We start from the raw sequence: 14,406 nt of genomic DNA on the forward strand, positions 1-14,406 counted from the left end.
ATTATTTAAATGGCCTCTCAATTACTCCTTTTATTACATATCACATGTGTGTGTGTGTGTGTGTGTGTGTGTGTAGGTTTAATGAAAGAATGATGATATATATCGTAATCGGTATTTGGTAGTAATTCTAATTTGTTAGATGAAAAATAAAAAGTATTGACAATAATAATCTTACCTGTTGCTACCACCATCACCACTACAGCATACCTTTGCTTGTTTTTACAATTTTTTTTTTTTTTTTTTTGACTTTATCGTTTCACTCGTGACTTTTGGTTATAAACTTTTTTTTTTGTTTGAATTTTTACATGTACATGTTTTTGTGACTGTACATAGGCCATTATCATTCATTATTCAATCGAGTCTAGAGCTTGAATGTGGATGAAAATGGGCGAACATCCATTTTAAAAAATAAAGTAAAATTCCTGACAAGAGTTTTTTTTTCTCTTATCAACAACATCATGATGCTAGAAAATTATACCAGCCTTGAATGGTCTTGTTTGTTGTATGATGATGATGGTGAAAAAGAAATTTACATCATTTCGGTTGAGATGATGTAAATTTTTCTTTTTCTACTAATTTGACGAAATTTGTCCCACAAGTATTCAAAATTTGCACGAGTTCTTGTGTTCACTAGGGAGAATTTGAATTTAAAAATTTAATTATATTGTGAACACGATATATATAAAAAAATGTGAATGTGATTCACATGACCAACATTTGTGAGTATGCGTGGCTACCCCCTGGTATTTGTGATCAAAGTTTGCTCTCATCATCATCACCAACATTTTTTTATTTGATTCGTCTCTTTACATTGAGATTTTTTTTATAGCAGTGGAGATGATCATAATGGTGGTGGTGGTGGATGAAGCAAAACATGGAAATAATCTAGTCATCATCATTTTTTTTTAAAAAAGAGAAAGTTTAAAAAAAATTCCAATCGAAATTGAATGATAATGTAATTGGTAGGTTTGAATTGTGATTAAGAATTTCGCTTAATCGATAATCATTTAAAATTGAGTAATAATGATGATGATGATGATTGAGAATTCATTCATATATATATAATAAGTTATTCTTGATTGATTTGAAGAATTTTTTCTCTACTCAAATCAATCGATATATAATTGCCATATCTTTTATTACATTTTATTGTTGATGATTGCGCCACATTGATTTTTGATCGTATAATAATTTATTTTATATACACATTTCAATGCCAAATTTATGATATTCAAAAACGAAAAAAAAATGAAAAATTTTTTTTTCAACATCATCCTTAGCATCGTTGCATTTAATGATTGATTTCGAATAGAAAGAAAAAAACAAATAGTTTTGCATCATCATCAAGCATTTAAAATGCAAAAAAAAAGATGATGCTGCGCCATCTTATTCAACTGGAAAAAAAATGTAATTTCCTTATGGATGAAAAACAAAAAAAACAAAACCAAATCATTCAGCCATTTCACTTCAGACAATCAACCAGTATCCAAATAATAAACAAAAACAATAGAGAATGGATCAATTGAACACAACACTTTTAAATAATCGACGTCATCGATCTGCCATCTCGAATTATGATGATGATGATGATGATTGAAGGCAAAATAAAAAAAAAATGAAATTCAAATTTTTTTTTTCACCGAATGACGACATGTGAGAAAATTATTGAGGCCTTGATCATCTGCATTTTTTTTTTTTTTTTGATTCGATTGAATTTCAATCATTCACCATCACCATGATGATGATGATGATCTTTTTTTACCTTGTCGTTTATTTTACATCTCAACTATCGTTGTCAAACAAACAAAACAAAACAAAACGAAATGAATATTGGTTCGTCTTTTTCACCATTGAAATCAGTTGTGTAAATAGATTTCGAGAACAACAACACATCTTCCTGAATCTTTTCTGGTACGATATGAAGACTGAAAACTATCTGATAAATTATCATCTAAAATATTTGACATTTACAGCCCTTGTTTGGCTATAAAATGTGAAAATATTGATGTTTTATAACAAATTATTTTCAATTTTCAAATACGAAAAAAAACCTATAATTTTCCATCATATCCGATTTGTTGTTGTCGCTATAAACACATGTCTAAATATGATGATTAGATTATTCCTAGTTTGCGGGCGTTTTTTTTTCTACATCATAATAACTCTGTTCTGTTCTGTTGGATCAACTTGTCATAACCGAAAATGAAACGCACACACACACACACACAAAAATGTTCCAATTTATTGGCATAAATTTTTTTTCCTGCCTCTATCTGTATTTATATCTGGATTAAAACTGACAAACGAAAAAAAAAAATTTCATTTTTTATTTCTGTTCATTGAAAACAAATCAAATCAAGCAGAATGAACTTTGAATTTTTTTTTTTATGTTTTTCGTTTGTGTGTGTGTGTGTGTGTATGTGTAGGTAGGAGAATTTCACATCTGTGTAAAAAAAAAAGGTTTTCTCGTAATTGGCACTTTTGCTTGTTTTTTTTGTTCATTCATTCATTTATTTGTTTGATAATTTATTTGATTTTGGGCAATGAAAAAATTTTCAATTTATGAAACATAATAACATAATGTATTTTGAAGGTTTTGAAAAATGAAAAAAAAAAATTTTAAGCCGACAATTTCCGGACAAATATTTTGTTTTTGACATTGTTTAAATTGCTTTGTGGCGACACTTTACTTTCACTCTTTCCGGCTAGTTTTGTTTTCATTGGCCAGTTATTTGCATTTTTTTTTTTTGTTTGTGTGTGTGCAAAGTAAACATCATTTTTGTGCTATATTTGCTCGCGCACACACACACACACCACAACACGCACAATCTAGTTTTTTTTCCACTGCAACAAGTTAATAATCACGGTTTTTATTTTTTTTTTTTTTTTGGAATGAAAATCTTTTTTTTTTTTTTTTTTTGGCGATTCTCCAAATGTTCAATTGGCCATCACGATGATGATGATGATGATGATCACATAACCACCAACCAAACGAAACAAAAAAAAACAACAAAACAAAACAAAAAAAACGATAACGATCGATAATAATAGAGAAAAAAAATGAAATGAAATTGACCGAATAAATAATAATAATAAAAAAAAACAATCCGGAAGCGTGTCTAACTCGATTTTGAACATCATCACTATCATGGACAATGGCCATTTTTTTTATTACAGCGCACATTCATTTCATTTATCAATGGCCATTATGTCGTATGAATAATCGCTATTTAGTCAGTTGTTCCTGTATGTTTTGTTTTGTAATCGACAAGTAACGATCATCAATACATTTATTATATTTTTGTTTGTTGGACTATAACAACAACAATAATAACAGGAAAATATGAAAAAAAACGACAATATCGATATCGATAATTTTCTCAATCGATGTCTTCTGCCGGCGATTGTATGATGAAAATGATGACCGTACATGGGTTAAATTGAAATAACATCCATCACACACACACACAGAATCACGCGATAAAGAATTTCCGTATTTTTTTAAAAAGAAAATTAGATTGCAATCATTTTGATTAAAAAAAGTAATGCGAAAATCAATCAATTATTAGATAAAATAAAGCTTGAAGGTTTTTTTTTCTGTCTGCTTAGTTAACTTTTTTCTTTCTTTCTTTGATTTTCAATTATCGATCACCGATTGTGAATCATGATTTTAATTTTATTTTTTCTTTCCACCATCCTTTGAACCCTCTCTCTCTCTTTCTCTCATATTTGACCTTTTTTGATTGCCGATTTTATCTATAATAATAATTGATTTGATGTTCATTATTGCATTCGTGGTCATTAGTTTATGCATCATGGTTTTTTTTTTGTTCTTAAGCGGAAGAAATTCTTGTTTATAAATATTAATAAATCCTTTTTTTCCTGCATTTTCAAATTCAAAGGCAAAAAAAGGGGTAATCGATCCTTTGATTTAAATTTTAATTTTTTTTCCACCGAAAAAAAAACCTTGAAACAAAAAAGTTACCTTTATTTTTGCCAAGGTCAACATAATCATCATCATTATCATTACGGATGACAATGTCCTCATCATCATCATCATTAGGGAAATTTTCAATTTGATTGTCTCCATTGTGTATGTATTTGTCTGTCGATATAGATACAATGTCAATCGCTACAGGGTGATGACATCGTTGTTATTCATTGTGAATCAAGTCAACTACTTGTTGTTGAATTAATTTGTCACATTTCGGAAATCTCTTTCTTAATGAAATGCATTATCATGGAAATTGATGTTATTGACGATGATGATGATGATGATGATAATGATGATTGCGACGACCTTCCGAATACTGTTGAAAATTTCAAATTTAAATTTAATTTGATTTGATCATTTTATTTGAAAAACATCAATGTATTCAATATGTGAATGTGTCATTTTTTTCCTTTTATTTCATTTTATTGAATGAATGATGGTCAATTTGGTTAAACACAGAGGTGTTTAATTCCATTCAAATTGATTGAAAATTTGTTTTCTTGTTTTTTTTTGTTCCAGAAATCACGTGTTAAATATAATTTTTATTTTTTCACCTACATCTTGATAACGAAATCTCGCACACTTGCAAAAAAAAAATATTATTATTAACAAGGTGTCAATGAGCTGTTGTTGTTGTTTTTGTTGTGAATTCCATTAACGAAAAAAAAAATAAAAAATAATCAACAACAACAAAATGATTATGACAGCCGCCCTCAGTAGTAGTTGTATACCTTGAGACAAATTTTGTTGCTAGCTTGTTTTTTTTTTTTTTTTTTGATTATTTGTTTATTTGATTATTTCATTTGATTTGTGTTAACAAATTAGTCATCGATCATGTAAATTGAACGTTGATCATATGAATTATTGTCAGTGCGCCTGTGTGTTGATATGGCTACAAATATATAAAAGACATTGCTCGATTAACCATGCCGCGATTGGTCTTGATATGATTGCTCTCGTCTTCTCTCTCTTTTCTTGATCTAAAATATTGTTTGTGCTTTGTAAATTCATTTTTATTATCATTATCATTTTTCTTCTACAATAAATTATCTTTATTATTATTTCTATATCGATTGTGATTGTGCATCTGTTCATCAAATAAACAACAGGTTATGGGTCCTTCATGTCATTCAGCTGCACCGAAAATCACTGTGCTTAACGATTCATCGTTTCAACGCTGGAATGTCGAAATTGAATCAGCTCTTCGGAGTCTCGATCTATGGAAATACGTTGAAGAAAAGTATGACGATAAAAGCCAAGATAAAGAAATGTATGCGGCCAAAAATTTACTGTACAGTTCCTTGGATGATGATAATCATGACAGAATTATCGGTTGCAAAACAGCAAAAGAAATTTATCAAACATTGAAATCGTATCATCAAGGATCGTCATCGGCGGAACTCGACAATTTGATGCTGAAGTTTTATTCGATTACGTGGTCTGATTGTGCCAAAGATACTTTTCGGAAAATACGGTCGGTTGCCTCAGAATTGCTTACCAAGGGCAAGGAATTGACGGATGGTGAAAAATGTTCAAAAGTATTGTCCATTCTTCCGCCAAAGTTTGAATCAATAAAGAATAGTATCGAAGCTATACGCTTGAGTTCTGGCACACGTATGACATTCAATCAGCTGGAACAATTTGTCACCGGGTCCATGACGGCTAAAGCTGGTGAAAAGAGAGAGAGCGAAGTCAAGAAAGAGCCCGAGACCAAGAATCTGTTGGCCATGGCTAGACGGAAGAAAAATTTCCGGTGTTTCAAATGTCACAAAGAAGGACATATTCGCAAGAATTGTCCGTTGTTAAAAAATTCGAATGAATCAAAGGATTCGAAGCCGAAAGTGACATTGATGGCCTTGTCAAAAGCTGGTATAGCGGATAGACCGGAAGTGATGCCGAAACCATCGTATGATGACGACTACCAATATTGTGAAATATTTGCCGATGGTGGTGCCAGTGTCCATACATTTAATGATCGGAAATATTTCATTGATATCGAACCGTATAATGGAGCTGAAATCACGTCTCCTGGTGGCATTAGCCATGCGTCCGGTATTGGGTCAGTCGAGTTGGAATGTCATGATGGTAAAAATTGGACGATTGTTACGTTAACGAATTCGTTATTGATCGAAAAATCTCCAATGAACATGATATCGCTTGGTCAATTATCGAAACATCGAAATATACATTTTGGCGGTGATTTTAATTGTACGGTTATTTATCGAGATGGCAAACCATTGATTTATGCTGATCGTTCACAGAAATATACAAATGTGTACGAGGTCCGTGCCAGAATACCGAAGAAACGAGTAATCATGATGGCTGTTGGTGAAAGTTTGGCCGTGTGGCACGAAAGATATAATCATGTTGATGCCAGAACAATTTTATCGATGGCGAACAAATCGTTGGTTGGTGGACTACCGACAAAGTTGAACAATGACATGGGATTTTGTAAATCGTGTTGTAATGGCAAATTGATTGAATCATGTCATCCATCGGTATTGAACAAAAAGCACGTTAAGGCTGGTGAATATATCCATATGGATATTGGCGGATATGTCAAAGAAATGTCAATCCATCATAATCGATACTTTTTGCTGTGTGTGGACGATTTTTCGGGCTATCTTAAGACGTTCTTCATGAAGGAGAGATCCGAAGTGTTGGCCAAATTTAAGCGTCTGCTGAACGAGGTACGCCTAGAAACTGGTAACGAGGTACGATGTCTACGTAGTGATCGTGGTACGGAATTCACATCAAATCAGTTTAAAAATCTGGTTGAAGACAATGGTATCGTTCATCAGTTTGCTACCGTCGGAACACCACAACAAAATGGTAAGGCCGAACGTAACATTCGTACGTTGGTAGAACATGCTGTTGCCGCTCTTACTGGTAAAAATCTACCCCACCGGCTTTGGGACGAGGCGATAAACCAAACAGCATATACGCAAAATCGATTATTGAATTCAAAAGGGGTGGTTCCCTACACATTATGGTTTGGCCGGAAACCAAATGTATCGCATCTTCGAATTTTCGGATCAGTCGGTGAGATGTTGATCAAAAATGATAACAAGTTCGATGGTCGCTCGAAGCCCGTGGTGTTGGTTGGCTATGATGGTGAATCCATATACCGATGCTACGATCGTAAGGCTGGACAAATAGAGCTGTCATCGACGGTAAAATGGCAAGAGACACCGAGCTCGAAAGCCGTAAGCCCTATCTTAATGATAGAACCGACTAATCTTTCTGTTCCAGGGACATCGGAGAAATCTGATAAACCTGATGATAATCCAATTACCGACATTGATGATGATGCTGACGACATTAACCAAACAGGGGAGATAAATGATAAGCCTCGTGGCCGACCTATTGGTTCGAAAAATAAGCGACATGTATTGGATCCTGACAAATTGGCGTCATTACGACCACGTAAAATTCTTGGGTTAGCGGTGGCTGGATCAGCGCCAAATTCATTCAACGACGCAAGAAATTGTGTCGAAGCTAACAAATGGAAAGAATCGATGGAGTCAGAATACCAGGCGCTTATTGACAATGATACGTGGGACCTTGTACCTCGACCGGAAAATAAGACTGTCATTTCTGTAAAATGGTTGTATCGTATAAAGGACGATGGTCGATATAAATCTCGGCTCGTAGCTCGTGGTTTCGAAGCTGATGATGATGATTTATGGAACAACTATGCTCCTGTGGTTAATACTGATACGACTCGACTAGTCTTTTCAATTATCGCTACTTATGATATGGATATAATCCAATTTGATGTTTCGACCGCCTTCCTGAATGGTTTTATTGACCATGATGTGTATATCGAACAACCTCATGGTTTCAACGATGGAAGCGATAATGTTTGTAAATTAAAACGTGGCTTGTATGGCTTGAAAGAGAGCCCCAAAGCATGGAACAAACGTTTTGACGAAATCATAACGAAATATGGACTTACACCATCGAAATTTGATCCCTGTTTATATTATAAACATATTGGCGAAATTTTTACAATCGTAATTTTATATGTCGACGATGGAATCATATGTTCGACCGATTTCAATGAATCAACAAAAATATTTAATTATTTGAATCGATATTTCAAGGTAAACCGAGTGGATACTGAAATTTATGTTGGTATTCAATACCAAAGAGATCGACAAAATCGGCAAATCCATTTATCTCAACCTAAGTATTCATTGGCGAAGTTAAAGGCATTTGGAATGGAAAATTCCCATGTTGTTCGATCACCAGGATCCACCGATGATCTGTATGTGGAATCACCTGAAAATAATGACTATCCATACCGACAAGCTATTGGAAGTCTATTGTATTTGTCAACCAAAACGCGACCCGATCTATGTTTTATTGTGTCATTGCTGGCTCGGTTTGTGGTCAAACCGTTAGATGTACATGTGAAAGCTGTTAAACGAATCTTTCGGTATCTTGCTGGCACACAGAATTTTGGTATACGTTTGGGCGCCAATAATCCTATGATGTTAAGTGCATTTTCCGATGCTGACTTGGCTGGTCGCAAAATTGATCGAAAAACAACATCCGGATATGTGGTGATGGTAAATGGACCGATACTATGGCGCACCAAAACACAAAAAATGGTGGTGGATAACACGTCTGAGGCTGAATTTATCGCCTGTAGTATGTGTTCAAAAGAAGTTCGCTCCGTCATGAATATTCTACACGAACTTCAAATCGACATTGAACGACCGACCATTTACGTTGATAATCAATCAGCTATTGTACAGTTGAATCAATTAGCATTTCCTTCGAAATTGAAACATATCGACATAAAGTATCACATAGTCAGACAATTGGTACGTGATAATAATTGATGTTTCTTGGATCGACACAACGAAACAATTGGCTGATTGGTTAACCAAAGTCCTATTGCCCGAAAAACATGAACGAATGATAAAACTGTGGAATATGATTGACATATCGATGACAGGGGAGTGTTAACAAATTAGTCATCGATCATGTAAATTGAACGTTGATCATATGAATTATTGTCAGTGCGCCTGTGTGTTGATATGGCTACAAATATATAAAAGACATTGCTCGATTAACCATGCCGCGATTGGTCTTGATATGATTGCTCTCGTCTTCTCTCTCTTTTCTTGATCTAAAATATTGTTTGTGCTTTGTAAATTCATTTTTATTATCATTATCATTTTTCTTCTACAATAAATTATCTTTATTATTATTTCTATATCGATTGTGATTGTGCATCTGTTCATCAAATAAACAACAATTTGTGAGTTAATCGATATTTTTTTCTCTGATCGATTGATGTATCCGTTTTAATGGAAATTTTATCCATGTTTCTTCAAACAAACATTTTTTATTATTATTATTATTATTTCAAGGCAATGAATTGATGTTGTATGTATGTTGATGTTTTCAATCATTTGACAGGTGAATGATTGGTGTTTTTTTTTTTCTTTCTCTAGTTCTCTGGAACACACACACACACACAAAAACTGATTTTAATATTCCAAATTTGTCCATTTTTGTTTGTGTTTTTAATTGAGCCAACAATTTTTTTTTCTCAATCCAAATAGGTGTGTGTGTGTGTGTGTATGATTAGTGGGGACTGAAATGGATCGATATTCGATATTTGTTCTCATTTGATGGCCTTGACATTTTCATGTGACGTGTTTTCCATGATTTTTAAATTTTACTTTTCATAAGAAATGAAAATTTCGTTCATTTATTTTTTTTTTGTTGTGTAAATAAACAAAACGGAAATCAACAACCAAACACACACACACACACAAAAAAAAAAACACATGAACAGTGAAATGGTAGTTTATATGCTCATTTGTTGTTTTTTTCTTGGTTGACCGGTCACTCTCGGTATTGTTTTGTGTAATGGCAAGAAAAAATCAACAACAACAACAACAAATACCCAATTACAATGGCTAATCAAATTTATTATTCATAATAACACGATTACCGAATCGGTAAAATGATGCACACCAATTTTCTTTACTTTGATATCCTTGATAATAACCAAATTGGAAATTGTTTCCTAGTGTTGCAAAAGTTTAGAATCGTCGATTGAAAATTCAAAAAAAAAAAAAATTTTTTTTTTGCTGTTGTTGTCTGATAAAAACACAACAAAAAAAAATTTTCATTCGTCGACATCCAGGAAGCGATTTATATTCGTTGACTGTGTGTGTGTGTGTGTGTGTGTGTAATCATGAGATGATGAGGCCAAACATCTACTACAGAGTCAATATAGCCATTACGATGAATAATGATAATGAGTGTGATTAAAAGATGAATGAATGCTTTGAAAGTTTGCTTAGAATTACCGTTATTAGAAAAAAAAGAGGGAAAAAAAGTGTTAAATGTTAATTAAGATGATGATAAAACAAAAACACTGTCTTTCTTCTTCTGGAAATCTCTATCTTTTTTTCACTCACAGATATATTGATGCATTTATGGCCATTGTCCATTTTAATATAATATAATAAATAAATATATATCGTAAAGATTACCCCTTTTGTTCATTATCATTTGACCAAAGGTCAACGAACCAATTGGATATATATCTTTTTTTTTGTCTGTCCGTTAACTTTGATTTGCAAAAAAATAAAAATAAATTGATTTTCCCTCTTTTTTCTACAGATCATTGCTGTTGCTGTTTTTTTTGCTGTGGAATTTTCATTTCATCTTGTGTCAACATTCCAAAAAAAAAAATTTACAATCCAGCCATTTGGAAAAGATTTTTTTTTTCTCATCAGGCGAATTAATGAAAAAAAAGGTTAGTCTGTTTTTTTTTGTTATTAATTCATATTTTCTGTCCATGAAATGGTGATATGATCCAAGCAATGGCAAAATCCAAATCCACACAAGCACACATTCATTAACATTTAACATTCATAGATCAGATCTATTGTACTTATCACGAATGAATGAATGAATGAATGAATATCCACCAGAAAAAAGGGCAAGATCTAAATTCGGATCCTTTTCACACACACACACATGATGAGAAATAAGACAAAAATAGAAAAGGAAAACCATTCATTCATTTATTTATTTGATTGTAATAGACGAAAAAAAAAATTCAATTTCATCCGATAAAAATCACACAATCATCATCATCATCATCATCATCATTTTGTGTTCAAATGATGGAAAAAAAATCGTGATCATCATTACAATTTGGAACAAAATGAAATGAAATGAAAAAATGAATCAAGTTCAAGTTCACAAATACCAAATGTTGGCCTTTTCTTTTTTTTTCTTTTAAAATATTGAAAAAAAAATTGGTTACATTTTGTTTGTGTCCGATTATAATAATAATCACTTCACAATGTTGCTGTGTTGTTTAATTTTCATCTGACTATTTTTAGATTCAATATATATACGAATATGTGAATGTTATATAATTGTTCATCTGTCTATATTCATATTTATCAATCGTGTATGAAAATGTGCCGAAAATTTATGGATCAGTAGTGCGAATAATTTTTCATTTTTTTTTTTTGTTGCAAATATAGATAGATTGCCAAATAGCAACAACAACAACAACAACAACAAAGGTAATGGCACAGGTCCATATAGTAAATTCATTTATATTTGTCTATGGTCAGTGGTATGATATATATGCGGGATTTTTTTTTTTTTTTTTTGATCCATGTCCGTTTATTACGATATTTATGAAAATCTTATTCATCAAATCTTCCCATAGTTAATTTTTTTCTTTATTCAAGTTAAATCCTTTGTATTTATATGAATCGTCGAAATTTTTTTTTTCGTCTTCTTTTTTTGTTGAATGCTCTGAATGGATTTTTACAATAACATAAATATATGTATATCAAGGTCAATATCGTGTCGTGACTATTTATTATCATCGTTTTTGTGTGTGTGTGTGTGTGTGTGTGTGTTGTTATTATTATTGAGATTGAGATTGATACCGCAACGATTATCTCTGATAGACAGATTTTTTTTTTGCTCAATTTATTTCACATCCATGATGATGATGATGATGATCCATATGACGAAAGTATTGGCCAGATTTTGTTTTTGTTCAAATTTTAAAATTTAAAAAAAATGAAAAAAACAAAACTTTTTTTTTGCAATCATATGATCAAAATTTAAAAATCAACAAATTACAATAACTCTGTAAACAATGATGTCATTTTCTTTTTCAACATCATCTTTCATCGAGAAACAATTGATTTACCATTGAATATGTTGTGGTTACACATGTGGCTATTAAAATTTTGAAGATGAACTTTGTCGACCCGTATCGATATATATTATATGTGTGTGTGTGTAGTATCTAATCAAACAAACGAAATGAAAAGGAAAATTTAAACAAAAAAATTGAAGATAAGCCAACAACAACAACAACAAGATGTGATGATGATGTAATGAATATGAGATTTTCTTCCCTCATCTGATGGATTTATTTGACGATCGATCGATTTGACATCCATATCAACAACAACAACAACAACAACAATCTTATGTTTGTCACTTTGTTTGTGAATTGGAATAGACACAAAAAAAATTGAATGAAAATTTGTATTTTTTTTCTTGTTCACAGAAAAAAAAATTCAATAATTCGTGAAAAAAAATATTCGAGAAAAGTGAAAAAAAATAACATTCACATGGTTTCACACAGTGTTTTTTGTTTCACATGTAAATAATTTCTTGATACATACATTGATTGATCAATAGATTTCTGACTAAATCTTCATCAATCATTTTTGCTGTTGTTGTAGTTGTTGTTTGAATGAAAAAAAAAAAATTTGAAATCTTTTAATCCAATGCACGAGCCTATTTGTTTCGGCTTGTTTGTGTGTGTGTGTGTGTCCTTCCATTTCTTTGATCTATTTTTAATAATAATAAAAACACGAAGTTTAGTGGACAACAAACAATTTGTCTTGGTGGAGATTAGTTTTTCATTTTTCATTTTCATTTTCATTTCATTTCATTTTATTGTTTTTAAAACAAGCAAAAGAAAATAAAAAAATCTATTTCTCTATCACGATTATAGTAATTCTGAATCCAATTGAAATTTAAGTTTTGTTTAATTCTAGTTATTATTTATCATCATCAATCGTCTACGGTCTATTTTTTTTTTTTTTTTACTGCACATCCAAAACCAGCAATACCAGCAATGAAATTCTTTTGGCAAAACTATTTGCCCTAGAAAAGAAAACAACACACAGGTATGACTGTAATGAAAGAAAATTGATCGATAAACCAAGATCTATGTCCACTGTATAAGATGGTCAATATTTAGAGATAATTGGCATGTCAAATAAAATGTATGACGGACCTAAGTTGACCTTGATCATGATGATGATGATGATGATGATGATAAAAACGCTAGACCCTACCTGTTTGACCAAAATAATAATAATTTGATTGCCTATAGATTGATAATTCTATCTACCAGGTTTCTCTCTCTCTCTCTCTTTCTCTCTCTCTCTCTCTCTCTCTCTCTCTCTCTTTCTCTCTCTCTCTCTCTTTCTCTCTCTCTCTCTCTCTCTCTCTCTCTCTTAAACTGTATATAACTAGGTCATGAATAATTCTCCCAAATTTAATCACTGTTTACTTTGTCCTAAATGAATGCGATAATTATCTATTATATGAAAAAATGAAATTGATACTTGTCCAAATGGTTTTGTATTTTTTCATTTTCTCAAAATGGATTTTGTTTGGTTTTTTTTTAGAGATTAATTTCATTTTTAATGAAATCGAAACAAACAAAAAAAAATCCTAGCTGCATTCAAGTAGGATTTTTCAGTCTACGATATCACCGATTATTTCCAGGCTGTGTTTGTGTGTGTGTGTGGTTTATAAATCCGGCAAACAATTTTGCCAAAAATCCACAAATAATAGACCCGTTCGTATTGATGAATATGATAAGCAAATCCAATCGATTTGTGTGAATAAACGAAAAAAAAAGAAACGAAACGAAACGCACAAATCCATTCCAATTTGGATATAATGATAATGAACGAAAGTGCCAAAAAAAAACAGTGGTGTTTCATTTTTTTTTTCGTTGAAATTTTCAATTTGAATATTGTCATGAGGGTTCATTGTCAACAATATAATCAAATTGAATAGAAAATTTACTTCCCTCTCTCTCTCTCTCTTTCTCTCGTTTTACCACCGATGACATTTACCACCCTACCTTCCAAAACACGAATCCTTGATTGTCCTTCATGGCAAATAATTTTTTTTTTCATATTCATTAGCCCTATCTATCTTTGACTTTTTTTTTTTTTTGGTTTGCATCGCCATTATCATCGATAAATCAAGTATTTTATTTCTTTACAATCAATTCATTGTGTGTGGCAATGAAATTGAAAATTGTAACGGTTTCCAAGTGATATACTTTCAAACAATAGCAAGAGAGAGAGAGA

At 31.8% G+C, this 14,406-nt stretch overlaps 1 protein-coding gene across 1 annotated transcript in view; it reads left to right on the top strand.

The window, feature by feature from the left end:
• The window catches only part of LOC124489796 (uncharacterized), a 58,098-nt gene that overhangs the window by 19,716 nt on the left and 23,976 nt on the right, over positions 1–14,406 (top strand). Inside the window, 1 exon segment of the mRNA XM_075734456.1 lies at positions 10,646–10,781. The gene's annotated coding sequence lies outside the window, so the exon portion shown is untranslated.

The sequence above is a fragment of the Dermatophagoides farinae genome, chromosome 10 (assembly GCF_024713945.1).
Source record: "Dermatophagoides farinae isolate YC_2012a chromosome 10, ASM2471394v1, whole genome shotgun sequence".
NCBI classification, from domain to species: Eukaryota; Metazoa; Arthropoda; class Arachnida; order Sarcoptiformes; family Pyroglyphidae; genus Dermatophagoides; species Dermatophagoides farinae.